The sequence below is a fragment of the Phyllobates terribilis genome, unplaced genomic scaffold (assembly GCF_046119375.1).
Source record: "Phyllobates terribilis strain yellow unplaced genomic scaffold, ASM4611937v1 Scaffold_1__5_contigs__length_1240528914, whole genome shotgun sequence".
In the NCBI taxonomy this organism is placed as follows: Eukaryota; Metazoa; Chordata; class Amphibia; order Anura; family Dendrobatidae; genus Phyllobates; species Phyllobates terribilis.
Window position 1 is genome coordinate 1,175,408,475 of NW_027362761.1, and position 16,164 is coordinate 1,175,424,638.

The following is a 16,164-nucleotide window of genomic DNA, read 5'->3' on the forward strand; positions in this document are numbered from 1 at the left end:
AAGTGTGAGATCCTGTAAATGGGTATAATATTTTATAGAGAACTTTATAAAAATTTTATTTCTATTAAGTGTCTATTATTGTACTGGACACTACAATGGATAACTTGCCTCTGCGTTTTGGATCTGTCTTCTTTGTATTTTTTTTTATGCTTCTTCTAGTCTATAATTAGTCTCAAACATACAATAGTAATCATTCATGGCCGGTCAGTTAAAGTTGTCATTAGAGATGAGCAAACCTGAACTATAAAGTTCTGGGTTCGAACTGGACACCTTGTGTCCGGTGCTGAACTTCGAACATAGAGTTCTCCTGGAAGTACTTTTTACAGTTTGAGAGAGATTCCAACTCCAAAGTTTGGGTTCACATTAATTTCTATGGGGTTCAAGTTTGGGTAAAGTTCTGGTACCCAAAGCGAACTTTGACCTTAACGATCAAACCTTAACTTCCATGGGTCCCACTCATCCAGAGTGGTCATTCAAAGTACCTACTGATGCAATGTCACCAACACCATAGGAAACTGAATTGGGGGTTCCTTGATCTAAACCTATTTGAAGGACACAGTGCTACTTTCACGTATAGTTATCTATTTAGCATCTCACATTAAAGAGTAAAGATATGAGACACTATATGGACACAAGTATGTGCTCCTTCCACATTCTACTTCTGACCTTTTCTAACCTCCTATGCTGCATCTATAGACATTGATATGGAGTAGGCCTCTGCCAATATGATGGCTCCTGCTCTTCGGCGATGGACTTTGGAGGCCTCTGTGGCATTTTTTGCCCCTTCATCCAGAAGAGCATTTGTGAGGTTAGACCCTGATGTTGGGGAGAGGCCGGGGTCACAATCTATTAGGTGTTTAATGGGGTTGAGGTTCGGGCTCAGTGCTGCCGGTCATGTTCTCCTCCAGCCATGTCTCTATGGATCTTTTGTTTGGACCCAGTGCCGGGGAACAGAAAAGTGTCTTTCCCAATACTGTTCCCACAAAGCTGGATGCTACAGTTGTCCACAATTTTTTTTTTTTTCCTGCTGAAGAATGAAAACTTTCCATCCATGGAACTAAGGGTCCATTTATATAGTAACATTATCGTGAAGAAGCATTCTTACAAAGGCTCGTTCACAATAATTGCGCAATCTAAACAGGCGGCCGATCCCCTGATGACCGAGCAAAATGCTGCACAAAACTTCATCGTTCTTGGCGGTTCATCATCCTGTGGAAACAATTGCAGCCGGCGGACACTGATCTATTCCACATTGCTTAGTGCGCATTATTTGTGGTCTAGCTGTCTAAACGGGCTATTAATTGACTGCCGCATCAGTAAATGTTTACAAATTAAGACCACGGCCCCACTATCAGTATTCGGTCAGTATTTTTTCTCAGGAGTGGGAGCCAAAACCAGGAGTGGGTGATAAATACAGAATTTGTGACTTTGTTTCTATTCTACCTTTTTCTCTGATTGTTCCTCATCTGGTTTTGGCTCCCACTTCTGAGAAAAAATACTGACCAAATACTAATAATGGGGCGGTGGTCGAACTCGTTTAATCCCTTAATTATTACTGGTAATTTTTTAATGACGATCATTAAGGGGCCTTAATCAACAGTGTAATAGAAAAAAAAAAAGTGGCATTAAATATTTAAAAGAATATCACCTCTCCCCCCACCCCAAAGGGCAAAAATGCCATGGGTGACATCTGTATATGGCCGCTGCCACCCTGCTAAATTAGTCCCGCTCAGTTTTAGCAGTTTGAAATTTAAGATTACAATTGTGCCAGCGGCAGCTAAATGGTTAAAGAAGAGGGCTCCCACTTTGCAGTTTTTTTTAAATGTGTGAACCTCAAATGAGGTCTTAGCGGTCTAGGCCTGGGACTTAAGTTTGCGGTCACTCTATGTGACTGCAGACTTGTGAATCCTCACAGTGCACACTGACAGGATTCACCCGGAGCGGAGGGGTCATGTGACTGCAAGTATGCGACTTGTGATCAGTATATGTGTATAGAATAGATAGAGAGATGAAGGTTTCTAAAATATCAATAAAAATAAAATACAAAAAAATACAAATGACTAAATCAAGGTTTCCGGCCACATTCTGACTAGACTTGTCCGGCGTCACTCAGTTCACTCGTATTGGTCTAGGCCATGCACTACTAGTCGGCATGTGACCGCATATATGTAAATTATAGACTTGCGATCACACCCGCTAGCTCCTGGTGCTGGCACCAGAAAATCCTGGCAGAGCACACACTGCGTGCTGTGAGGATGCACAACTCTGCAGTCATATATAGGGACTGAAGACTTGATCCTGGACAACCCCATTAATTCAATAATAAAGATGTGTGTCCCAAAGCTTTTGTCCATAATTTTTTTTTTTTTATGAGGATATATTGAGGGTATGTAATAAGATTTTATGATAATGATATCGATAAGATATGAAAGATTTTAGAAATATGAAGGATATGAAATGAGATTACCTATATAGTCAGATGTAAGATAATACGTAGTTAAAGCTATAAGAAATAGGATTTACAATATGTAATTATCCATCTAAGATGGTATGATAGAGAGGTCTCGGTGCCTGCTGAGAGTTGCAGTTTGACAACAGCAGGAGACCCCCTTGCAGCACTAACTCCTCATATCTGGAGCCCCCTATAACAGTATAATTTACTGCTCCTCGCACAGTAATACATCTGTACTTGGGTAATGACACATAACCCAGGTGTGGCTATAAAACCGTACTGCACAGCTGGCGTGGTCTTCCTGCCATCACCATGCGTCACCCCTTAGGGTTACGGGACGGTTACCTATGTGCAGTTACACGTCAGGGCATCTTTTCTCTCCACTGAACAGAAGCATGTAGGAGATGCGTGTCGGAGGGCGATGCTCATGGGTCAGCGCACAGAAGCCATAGTCATGATACAATGATCAAAATCTATAAAATCATTTTCCTATTCTATAGAAATCCCATTCCCTTTATAACTCGAGAACATCCTATATAATAATTTCTGGACCAGGTGCCAGAACAAGGCACAGGCGGGTAGGCTACTATCTAGGATGCCATATTGTAACAGACATCCGGGGGCACAATGTAATTAAAATAGTCACATTTTTCTTCATCTTTCCAGACCAATTTCCAGGTTTTCTATATCTGAATAGGAAACATGATGACCCTTTTCATATATGGTTGCTCTTTCTTGTAAGGCTATGTTCACACAGTTTTTTTTTTTAGAGCAGATCTTCTCCAAAATGCTTTTAAAAAGCTGCTTCAAAAATGTTTGGAAAACTCTCTGTTCATTTCTATGGGAAATCCACTGTGCGGTTCCCATGAGGAGTAATTTTTTTTTTTTTCAGAAGAGGTTTTGAAAAACGTTTGGTGGAAAAAGAAAGTGCATGTCATTACTTTGGAGCAGATTCCATCAGGATCCTCTTCAAAGTAGGCACTGTCACATCAAAAGGCTTCAAAGAATGCTTTAGGAAAAAAAGGTTATCTTCACGCAGTACTATGGGTTTTTCAAGAGAAAACCACTTCAAAAACTTCAGTTTTTCTTCTCCTGAAGTGTTCACAGAGGAAAGTCTTTTCCTGGCAGATTCCACCGTGAACTGGCCAGAAAAAGGCACTTAAAATTGCAAAAAAGAATGAAATCCAAGGGGTAATGTTTCTCCTTGCGGAGAGTGACCTGTCAAACCTAACATGCCAAGGTGAGGAGACTTAAGCCACAGTGCTCCTCTGGGAAATATGCAAATTATCTCAGAGATGAAGAGGTCAATATCGACACTGCACTGATGAAGGGCAGTACCCCAAAGGACAGTGTCTGCAAATTGAGATTCTGGTTTTGGCTTTTATACCAAGTCATGTGACAAGGTTTGCTAGAGAGTCAATATTGACTTTTAGGATTGCTACTTCCAATAGGTGGCACTAGAGTTCTAGTCCTCTTCCTCTCTGAAGAGACAATTTGCATATTTCCCAGAGGAGCACTGTGGCTTAAAAGTCTCCTCACCTTGGCATATTAGGCTTGACACGTCACTCTCCGCAAGGAAACCCGTGACCCATTGGATCCCGGTCAGATGCCTCTCACCCAACCCAACCAGATCTCACACTTTGCACTGACGAAGGGCAGTACCCCAAAACACAAATTGTGAGATCTGGTTGGGTTGGGTTGAGTGAGAGGCATCTTGCTGGGATCCAATGGGTCACTTTTCTCCTTGCGGAGAATGACATTTCAAGCCCGACATGCCAAGGTGAGAAGACTTTTTAAGACGCTTTTATCCTAACTCATGTGTCAAGGCTCATTAGAGAGTCTATACTGATTTTTAGGATTGCTGCACTAGAGTTCTAGTCCTCTTCCTCTCTGAAGAAACAATTTGCAAAAAAGAATGAACGAATGCACTGTAATTTCAAAACGACTTGCTGTGCATATGTTCTTTTAAAACTTTTATTTAATCGCTCCAGACTTCGAAAGCCATGAAACTGCTTAAAGAAGTGACCTGTCCATTCTTCAGGCAGCTTCCTCCAACAAAACAAAAGAAAGGCAGCAAAGCAGCTGCAAAAGGCAGCCCCAGTGACCTCAAAAAAGTCTTTCTCCTTCAAAAACAATGTGGGTATGCCTAAATGTGTAAAAGATATTGTGTGCACATAACTTTAGAGAGGAGTTTTTTTTTAAAGCTTTATTGCAGTCTTTTCACTTGCCCAATTTGGAGCAGATTCCATCAAGATTTGTTTCAAACAAGGAGCCTGCGTTTAATTTTTCAATCAGATGTTTTTAAAAATCTCTTCAGGGAAAAAAAAAAAATTCTCATATGAATGAGAGTAATTTCCATAGAAACGAGTAAGATGAATTTTTCAAGTGTTTTTCTGTGGACTATTTTGGAGTGAATCTGCTAAAAAATAAAAAATCTCCATAAACTTCCCAAAACTAAAAACTTCTCAACAACTCTCCAAAAAAGGAGCATTTCAAAAATAATTTCTGATTGAAAAACTAATTATTTTTCAATCCCTCATAAAACTCTGTGTGAGCATAGCCTTACACCACCCGTAGATTTCTGACTTTGAATGATGCTACGGAATTAAGTTGACAATAGACCTGTTTAAAATACCAGTTGTCTATGATTCTAACAATCATTTTACAAGCAATTAACCGATTGGTTCCAAATAGTAGTAATTTACTGTGTATGGGGCTGCGATGGCCATCATACTGTGTATGGAGGCTGTGGGAGACATACTGTCTATTGGTGGCTATGGTGATCATCTTACTGTGTGGGGAGCTCTGTGGGCATCATACTATGTATGGGAGGCTGTGAGGCCATCATACTGTGTTTGGGGCCTGTGGGAGACATCATACTGTGTATTGGTGGCTATGGGGATCATCTTACTGTGGGGGGGCTGTAAGGCATTTTTAACAAGGCACACTGTGAGACGATTATCATTATAGGGAAGCACAGGGGTATTAATATTATATGAAATAATGGAAGTTATAGCCCATAAAGGCTGATGGTCTAGAGGTTATAGATCATAAAAGGTGATGGTGTCTTATAGTTCATAAAAACGGATGGTGTGGACACTATTTTATAGTAAAGGACGTTGTGGAGACCATGTACCATAAAAGGAACTCTGTGGTAATCATATTGTGTGCAGGGAGCACAGTGCGGGACAATTATTCAGGGGACAGCATAGAGCAGATATTTTTATTCAGGTGCATTATAATGACACCGTTACTATAAAGGGCACAGTGTCAGGATGTGCAGCAGAAAACCAGAGAAGACGGAAGCCTACAGAGATGAGCTGTTGATGTCCAAAGTCATTATGGAGATGAAAGGGATAAGAATGACTCCAATCAGAGAAGACATCACCTATATGGTACCTGGATGTAAATGTTTATTTGTGATACTGTCTGTGTCTAATCAATACTGTGGTTCATGTATGGTCGGCAGTCTGATGATGGCTGGTAACAACAACTCCTAGTTAGTGATGACAGAATAAATTTGAGTGGAGTTGAATTATACTTGAATTATACAAACATTCGCCAAAATGTGTGGGGCGCCCCTGAGGGTTCGACCGCCACAGGGATGCTGCACTTCTGTAATGGAGTGTAGTGTTCCTCCTCTGAGGTAAGAACAGTGTGATGGTCAGGACTCCACCTCCACATTCAACACCACATTTCTCCATCAGAGGGGGCTAGAATGCACTAGGTGCTGCCCTCCTGGTTACAGGGAGACTGGGGAACCAAGAGTTAGGAGAACCATTTAGTGGATGAGGGTGGAGGACTCACATTTTAGTGACACTTAATAATTCATATTTAATAAACAGCCATCTTGGTCTTTGGTCTTTTGTCCCTTGGTCCTTTTGATGTCTTGTGATGGATCTTTGACTGAACTACTGTGATCTCCTACCCTGGACGCGGATCCTGTGTGGGCCTGCATCGGATGGAGACACAGCCCTCGTACCTTGGCCTTGCGTCGAGGTGCAGGCTGCAGATAATGTGTGTCTCAGCCCGGTCAAGGACCATGACCAAGAAGGCCTGGAGCTTTAGAGTGTAGCTCCACCGCAAATGGATCCGAGGGAGGATGCAGACGGAGCGGTGTACGCCACCTGTCCTCGCCAACCTGATATATTCAGAGGGAGTCCGGCTGCAAGAGGGGTACCGGCCCCCGACACCCGACCTTGCTACTCCACGTCCTGGTCGGGAAAGCCCGGTAGGCCCTGAGGATCCCACCGGGTAACGGAAGGAGCAGAGCTGCTACCCGTGTCCTTTTTCTGAGAGGAGTTCAGAGGGAGACCCGGCCTATCCACACACATACAGACAGGAAAGGACTCTGTCTGTAGTTTAGGAACACTCTGGTGTGGGGTCCTGATCGAATACTGGACTTACTCGGAAGTTGTCAGACCCCCGTCCCTGGTGACCGCAGAAATCTGCGAGGAGCAGGGAGTTGCCTTCCTACTGCCATCTCTTATGTGAGTAAAGCCTTGGATGTTCAGCCCTATCGCCTCTGGACCTTTATTCTGCGCCACACCACACTATGCAGACTTTCCAGACTACTACCCCCATCTTCCTGCCTCTCTGCCCTGAGGCCTTGCTCCGCCTGTGGGGAGTAGTAACAACGATGGCCGCCATACCACCATGCCTCAGCGGACTGCAGCGGCGCTGGTGGCCTTCACCAGGTGCCACAGGTGGCGTAGTCGTAATCAGCCACTCAACCCGGATAAGCCCGTACCATCCTTTTTAATGTGACGTCCCTGGGCACGGAGCGGGTCCGGGCCATGGCTGCATCCCATCTCTCCATCACAGGACCCGACTCCGAGTCCCCCATCTCCCAGGGTAAAGGGGCTTACAGGAGGCTTTGAGGCGTCACATGTGGATATAGCAAAACTGTGGCTGCTGGCTGCAATTTTTCTGAACCATAAAGTGCTATCAAATGTTTATTTTGTGTTTTTTTTAAAAAATTAAAAATCCTTGCTTACGATAGAATCCACGAGATGAGTTCGGTGCAAGCTTGCTCCAGGGTCCCATGAATGCCGGAAGTCCCAACTCTGCGTGTGAGGCCCAGGAACACCAACACCAGCTATGCGGGATTAGAAGATTCTGTGGACCAGATAGATGGCGATATGTAGCTGAGGAACCAAAGAGGTGAGGGGTGAGGTAGGTATAAATTTTTATTTTTCACATATTATATTTATTATGCTCTGGAGAGTGACTTGACATTACAGTTCATCTCTATACTAACCTTGGTGGTGTATTCATGCACTTTTGTTTTTTTGTCTTTGGTCTATTTATTTAATAAAATTGTCTCATTTATTTATTTTTTATCTGATTAATAAACATTTTATAGCCTACATAAATGATTCAGTGTGTACATTTTTCCTATATATGCCTTGATATCTTTCTAATCCAGAACATCTGTATATTTTACTAACATATTACTAGGTGGTAAATTTTATTAACTCTACATATTTTGGTTAATGTAGATACATTAAGTCAGGGTACATAATGCAAATGGTAACTATAGATCTTTTATGTTGGAGCTGGTGATGTATTCATGCACTGATGGTGGTTCTGGTACTGGATTCCTGTACTGATGGTGGTTCTGGTGCCATGTTCATGTACTGATGGTTGATTTGGTGTTGTATTCCTGTACTGATGATGGTTCTGGCAATACATCATGTATTGATGATGGTTCTGGTGAAGTTTTCACGTACTGATGATGCATTAATATACAGATGGGGATTCTGGTGATGTTTTCATGTGCTGATGGTTGTTCTGGCGATGCATTCATTCATAAAAAGATGGTTGTACTGGTGATGTTTTCCTGTACTGATGGTGGTTCTGGTGCTATATTCATGTACTGATGGTGGTTCTGTTGATGTATTTTATCACAAAAGACAGTGATTTGTTCTATATACGGCAAAACTTCGGTATTAACGTGTATAGTATAAGCGATCAGAAGAGTGCAGGTTCAACTCCCCTAAGGAGACTAAATAGTAATGAGTGAATATAAAAAAAATGACAGAATTGCGTTTGTTCATTGCAGAGTTAAAGGGAAGAATGCTTTCTGCAGCAGAAAGGCTAGAATTGTCCCTGGAATCCTGTATGAGTGTTTTTTTTTTCTTATATCCTTTTAAAAGGTCATTTATAAAATGACCGTAATATGTAATTTGGAATTTATTATGACTTTTTTTTGCATCATTTTTTACACACATACACCCATAAACTTATGTATATATAAATGTAAAATGACAAAGCAAGAAATGTCAGGAAGTAAATTACAATTCAAATAAAAATAAATAAATGTAAAATAATGATATAAAAAAATGTCATAGAAAATTCCAAATTACATTAATTTTATGCATTTAGTATATGTTAGATTTGTTGTATGAATTAAAACTCTTACTCTACTAGTTTTAAAAATGTGATTCTTACTTGGTAGAAAGCTGCTATCAATGTCCTGGGGAAAACCCAGAAAAGCTATTGAATAATTACTGAATCTTGGTCGGTTAAGACACGTGTGGCAGTTACTGGATGAAGAGGCAAAAAAAAAAAAGAATATGAAACATGTGCTCTGAAATTTCACAGAATTAGTGACCATTTTTTAAAAAAAAATCTGTTTTATTTTTTAATGCACTGGATTGATCTGGGTGCACTGGGCTTCATTTATCTAAACTGTTTCAAACCTGTCTTATCTGTACAATCAATCAGAGCTTTGGTTTACTTTTTGAACCCCTTCCCAACACAGCTTCCGCCATATATGTATGGAGCATGTCAGGTTCCGGTGTATAGAACAGAGTCGAAGAGCTGAGCTTACGCCATACCTGGCGGGTGGTAGCTGTGTTATACAGCTGCCATCTGCCTCTAACAGCTAGCTCCAATCGCTGCTGTTTAACCACTGAAATGCCACTATGAATCTTCCTATTCATTACTGCTGCTCAACGTAGAATTCACAGGAACCTTCATGATCACTATCTCCAGAGCTGGCAAAGTGTACTCCCTCCCTAATAACCTCTATTTAGGATAATGTTGAAGGGATCAGAGTTTTAGCTTATCTGACCGTTGTCTCTAGACCAGTGTTTCCCAAACTCCAGTCCTCACGGCCCCCCACAGGTCATGTTTTCAGGATTTCCTTAGTGTTACACAGGTGATGGACGTATCATCAAGGCATCAGGAATTCTCTCATCTGTGCAACACTATGGAAATCCTGAGGGTCCGTGAGGACTGGAGTTTGGGAAACACTGCTCTAGACGATGGATGTCAATCACAGATGCCCTTCAATGGCTGGTGATTACAAAGGCACAACCACTGTACTTAATATTACTGACACTTTAGTATCTATATGAGGGGTCTCAAACACATGGCTCATAGGCCTCATGTTGCCCCCGGCCCATAAGATGATCGCGGCCTGGTCCAGGGGCCGCCAATGCCGGTGCTTTTCTTCAGCTGAATGTGCATCCTTGGAAGTACATTCAATTGAAATGTAATGTGTCGCAGAGACCGACTTTCTGCACCACAATACCAGTACCAGCCACCAGCAAATGAGAGGCCGGCAGCTAATGTCAGCATTTCCGTCGCATCTTTGCCATGCGCTATCCCTTCTGTAGAGGAGGAAGAGGTCGCTGTTCGTTAAGGAAGCAAGGTCAGGTGAGAAGGATTTTTTTTGTGTGTATGTAAAGAGCGATAGAATGTGGAACAGTGTTACAAGTACAAGATGGGGACATTAATACAAGAAGAGGACAAGGATAGGGACATTACTACAGGACAAGGATAGGGACATTACTACAGGACAAGGATAGGGACATTAATATATGATGGCGACCAGGATTAGACATTACTGTATATTGGCAACCAGGATGGGGACATTACTATAAGATGAGGGCCAGGATGGGGACATTACTATAAGACGGCGACCAGGATGGGGGTATTGCTATATGATGATGACCAGGATTGGGACATTACTATATAATGGCAACCACGCTGAGAACATTACTATATAATGGCAACCAGGATCGGGACATTACTGTAAGATGAGGACAAGGATGGGGACATTACTGTAAGATGAGGAGGAGCAAAATGGGGACATTACTACAAGATGTGGCCCAGGATGGTGACATTACTACAAGATGGAACCAGAATGGGGACATTACTGCAAGATGGCAACCCAGATGGGGACCTTACTATAAGATGAGGACCATGATGGGGACATTACTACAAGATGGAGACATTACTATATGATGGCAACCAGGATGGGGACAAGAAAGGGGTGTAAAGCGGCGGTGTTCACATCGTGCAGTAACTGAGGCAGTGACACAAGCAAGTTCAACATAAACAGGTTTAATTCAGCAACTCACGGGTAAACAGAAAGTCCTCCGGTTCGCAGCCGGGTTAACATGAGTCCATAAACAACGGTTGCCAGGGGCAACGGCCGCGCCGGGCCACTCAGAGCCTGACAGGTGCAGAGGCTTCCCAGGCGTGGGTTCAGCCACCCTCAATCCTGCTGAGCTTCCCTGCTGTGCTCCTAGCAGGTTCCAACATAGAACAACACTAATCCTTACTGCAGGGGTTTTAAAGGACCTGTGGCACTGGAAAACCCGGGTTGGAGGGAGGAGGCCACCCCACTGCCTCCTGTGACCTCCTCCAAGAAATGAAAGCCCTGCCGGGTTTTACTTAATCTGCCTTAGCCAGGTAGTCTGACCAGGTCAATGCTCACCTTCATTCCTGCATTGTAGCCGCTGGTGTGCCTGTGACTGCAATGCACTCCAATGGTTTTAATAGGTCTCTGTACACATTCTGGGGGAGATATAACGTCCCTCGTATACGATCCCGGTCACTGCCTCACATATCCCCCCCCTCTGTTCAAACTTGTGGGGTTGAACATTTGCCATCAGACAGGGTGCCCGGGACAGGGCATCCGCGTTTCCCTATGACTTCCCAGGGCGATGTTCTACAGAGAAACTGAAATTTTGCAGTGATAGGAACCACCTGGTGACTCGCGCATTCCTCTCCTTGTCATTTCTCATCCATACCAAGGGTGAGTGGTCCGTCACCAAGCGGAACTGATGCCCAAGTAAATAATAACGTAGCGATTCCAAGGCCCACTTAATAGCCAAACACTCCTTCTCTACCACGCTATAGTTTTTCTCTGCTGGGACAAGTTTTCTACTTAAGTAGGTGACCGGGTGCTCTTCACCATTCACTTTTTGTGACAATACCGCCCCTAGGCCCACCTCCGAGGCATCTGTCTGTACAATGAAGGTTTCCTTAAAGTTGGGGCTGATGAGGACCGGCTGTCCACACAGGGCCAACTTCATGGACTGAAAAGCTTTTTCTGCCTGAGGATTCCACCGAACCATTACTGATTTTTTTCCCTTTCAAGAGATTGGACAGGGCCGCCATTCGCCCAGCAAAATTAGGTATAAACCGGCGGTAATACCCACGGATGCCAATGAATGCCCTCACCTGCTTTGTACTTGACGGTTTAGACCAGTTTTTTATGGCCTCAACTTTATTGATTTGGGGCTTGATAGCTCCTCTGCCTATCACATACCCCATATATCGGGCTTCCTCTAGCCCTATCACACATTTTTTTGGGTTTGCCGTTAACCCCGCGACTCTGAGAGAATCCACCACCTCTTGTACCTGTGATAGGTGCGTATGCCAGTCAGTGCTAAAGATGATAATATCATCTAGATACGCGGACGCATACTCCTGATGAGGCTTGAGCACTATGTCCATCAACCTCTAGAATGTAGCCGGGGCCTCATGTAACCCAAAAGGTAAGACCACATAGTGATATAGACTCTCCGGAGTTACGAAAGTGGTCTTTTCCTTCGCCGATTTTGTGAGAGGTACCTGCCAGTAACCGTTGGTGAGACCGAGCGTGGTAAAGTACTGGGCCTGCCCCAGTCTCTCAATCAGCTCATCCACCCTGGGCATTGGATAAAGGTCAAACTCTGACACTTCATTTAATTTCCGGAAATCGTTACAGAAACGGAACGATCCATCTGGTTTCGGAATCAGTACGATGGGGCTAGCCCACTCACTCTGTGATTCCTCTATGACACCTAACTGAAGCATTTGTTTTACCTCAGCCATGATGGCTTGCCTCCGGGCTTCGGGTACCCAGTACGGTCTCATTCGCACCCTTACCCCAGTTTTGGTGACAATGTCATGTTGGATAACCGTAGTCCTACCCGGTAGCTCTGAGAACACTTCGGTATTGTGCTGCACCAGTGAGCGAGCCTTCCGTCGCTGCTGTTTAGTGAGGGCATCACTTATCCTGACTTCCCCCTCGGACGCTTCCCTGGCTGAAGGTAGAGAACTCTCTGGCGATATGCCCGGGGTGACGTCTGTAACTAAACACTCTCGATCTTTTCAAGGCTTTAGCAGGTTTACATTGTAAAGCTGCTCAGGTTTCCTCCTTCCGGGCTGATACACCCGGTAATTTACCTCCCCCACTTTTTCTTGAACCTTATATGGCCCTTGCCACTTGGCCACTGTGGGTACCAGTACTAACACCCGATCGCCCTTGTTAAAAGACCTGACTCTGGCTCTTTCATTATATGTGCGCCTCTGGGCTGCTTGGGCATCTAACAGACGTTCTTTCACAATGGGCATGACCGCTGCGATCCGGTCCTGCATACTAGCCACGTGTTCAATTATACTCCTATGTGGAGTCGGCTCTTGTTCCCATGTGTCTTTGGCTACGTCCAACAGACCCCTAAGGTGTCTGCTGTACAATAACTCAAAGGGAGAGAACCCTGTGGAAGCCTGGGGTACCTCACGGATGGCGAACATCAAATAGGGTAGCAACATGTCCCAATCCCTTCTGTCCTTAGAAACCACCTTTTTTAACATGGACTTGAGGGTTTTATTGAACCGTTCTACTAGCCCGTCGGTTTGAGGGTGGTACACCGAGGTGTGCAATTGTTTAATTTTTAGCAATTTGCAGAGTTCCCTTGTCACTTTGGACATAAAAGGGGTCCCCTGATCCATCAGGATCTCCTTAGGTAGTCCAAGGCGACAGAACATGGCAAACAGCTCCCGTGCAATCAGTTTTGCCGAGGTGTGGCGTAGCGGTATAGCCTCCGGGTACCGGGTGACATAGTCGACGACCACCAGTATATGTTGGTGGCAATGGGTGGATTTAACAATGGGCCCTACCAAGTCCATTGCAATCCGTTCAAAAGGTACCTCTATCACTGGCAGGGGTACCAATGGGCTACGGAAAATTGCGACGGGTGTGGTCAACTGACATTCGGGGCAGGATTCGCAGTACCTTTTGACCTCCGCGTAAACGCCAGGCCAAAAGAACCGCTGCAAGATACGTTCTTGCGTTTTTTTTTACCCCTAAGTGTCCACCCAGCAGGTGTGTGTGTGCCAAATCTAGAACCACCCGCCGGTACGACTGAGGTACCACCAACTGTTCCACGGCCTCGTCCCTGATCTTATCTATCCTATATAGCAACTCACCGTTGACTACCATGCATGGAAATTCAGCATCTGCACCGGGCTGTTGGGCTACGCCATTTACCTCTAACACCCTTTCCCGCGCCCGAGTCAGGGAGGGATCCTGTAGCTGGGCCGTCCCAAACGTGTCCCGGGACACTTCCAGCTCGGGGATCGATGGGGTTTCCTCGACCTCTCCTGCCAGCACCTCTAAGGGAAACCTATCGGGGTCACACTCTGTCCCTAGGTTGGACACCCCTATGGCAGGTTCCCCTGACTCAGGTTCGTCGGGTACAGCGCCTGCAATACATTTTACCGGGGGAGAGTGGATTTTGTTTTTCCACAGAGTCCAGAACAGGGGCAAGTCTCTTCCCAACACAGTCCCATAGGGAAGAGTTTTTACCACCTCCACCACATGTTTTATATCTCCACATGGCGTGGACAAAACTACCTCCGCAGTTGGGTACTCTCGGAGGTCCCCATGGATACACACAACCCCGACTGGCTGTCCACTGGGGTTGTCTCCTGCCACCAGCGACCCATGTACCAAAGTCACGAGGCTCCCTGAGTCCAGGAGGGCCTCCGTGGGGTACCCATTAACCAGTACCTGGCATACTTGGAGTTCACTGTCCCGGGGGTCGGCGCTCGCCGTGCAGACGATCTGTGCATACATTGAGACCCGGCGGCTATATCCACAGTCCATGGGTTCTGTAGTCAGGGGACAATTAGCAACCACATGTCCCAGCCCCTGACACCGCCTGCACCTAAGGGTGGAGGTACTGTTAGGCCTTATGACAGTTTGGGAGGGAATCGGTCTCCTGCCACTCTCACTCCTTGGTACCCCTTCAGTACAGGCACGGTGCTGACTGTCCTCAGCAGAGGGACGCGACCCCTTTCCTGATTCCTGGGTTGGCAGGGATCGGCGTGACAGCCGAGAGGAGGCGGAGTCTCGAATGAAGTCCTGAGTGGCCGAGTAGCGCTCGATCAAACTGACCATCTGGTCGAGGGTGCCGGGGTCCCCTTGCCCCACCCAACATTTGATAGCGGCCGGCAGAGTCCTAACCAGCCTGTCAACCACCACCTCTCCACCATCTGGGCTGGAGACAAAGTCTCAGGCTGAAGCCACCCCTTTACTAGCTGCAGGAGGTCATAAGCCTGAGACCGGGCGGGTCGGGTCTCCACAAAGGCCCACGAAAACACACGCTGAGCCCTCACGTATGTATTAACCCCCAGCTGGGCCAGGATCTCACCTTTGAGCCTCTGGTAGTCCTGGGCATCCTCCCAACTGAGGTCGAAGTAGGCCTTTTGGGCATCGCCGACCAGAAACGGAGCCACCACTTCTGCTCACTGGCCGGCCGGTAGGTTTTCCCGCTCCGCTGTGCGCTCATAAATGGTCAGGAAGACTTCCACGTCGTCCTCTGGTCCCATCTTCCTCAACGCTGAGCGAACCTTGTCCCGGGCCTCTTGACGTTCCAGGACTGGTGCCGTTGACATCTCCCCCAAGGCAGCAATCTGTTGCAGCAAAAATTCATTTGTTTTTGCTGCTGCTGCTGGGTGAGTATCAGCTGCTTATACAGTTCCATTTTGTCCATGGGGTGGAACTGAAAGGTGGCAGGCCGGATTGTGGTCATGCAGCTGCCGGTGGGGTTATGCCTCAGTCACTATGCCCGCATTCTCCACCAAGCTGTAAGGCGGCGGTGTTCACACCGTGCAGTAACTGAGGTAGTGACCCAAGCAAGTTCAACATAAACAGCTTTAATTCAGCAACTCACGAGTAAACAGAAAGTCCTCCGGTTCGCAGCCGGGTTAACATGAGTCCATAAACAACGGTTGCCGGGGGCAACGGCTGCGCTGGGCCGCTCAGAGCCTGACAGGTGCAGAGGCTTCCCAGGCGTGGGTTCAGCCACCCTCAATCCTGCTGAGCTTTCCTGCTATGCTCCTTGCAGGTTCCAACATAGAACAACACTAATCCTTAGGGATTTTAAAGGACCTGTGGCAAGAGCCACTGGAAAACCCGGGTTGGAGGGAGGAGGTGGCCCCACTGCCTCCTGTGACCTCCTCCAAGAAATGAAGGCCCTGCCGGGTTTTACTTAATCTGCCTTAGCCAGGTAGTCTGACCAGGTCAATGCTCACCTTCATTCCTGCATTGCAGCCGCTGGTGTGCCTGTGACTGCAATGCACTCCAATGGTTTTAATAGGTCTCTGAATTAGTGTTGAGCTACCCCCGTAGTGTTCGAGTTCGG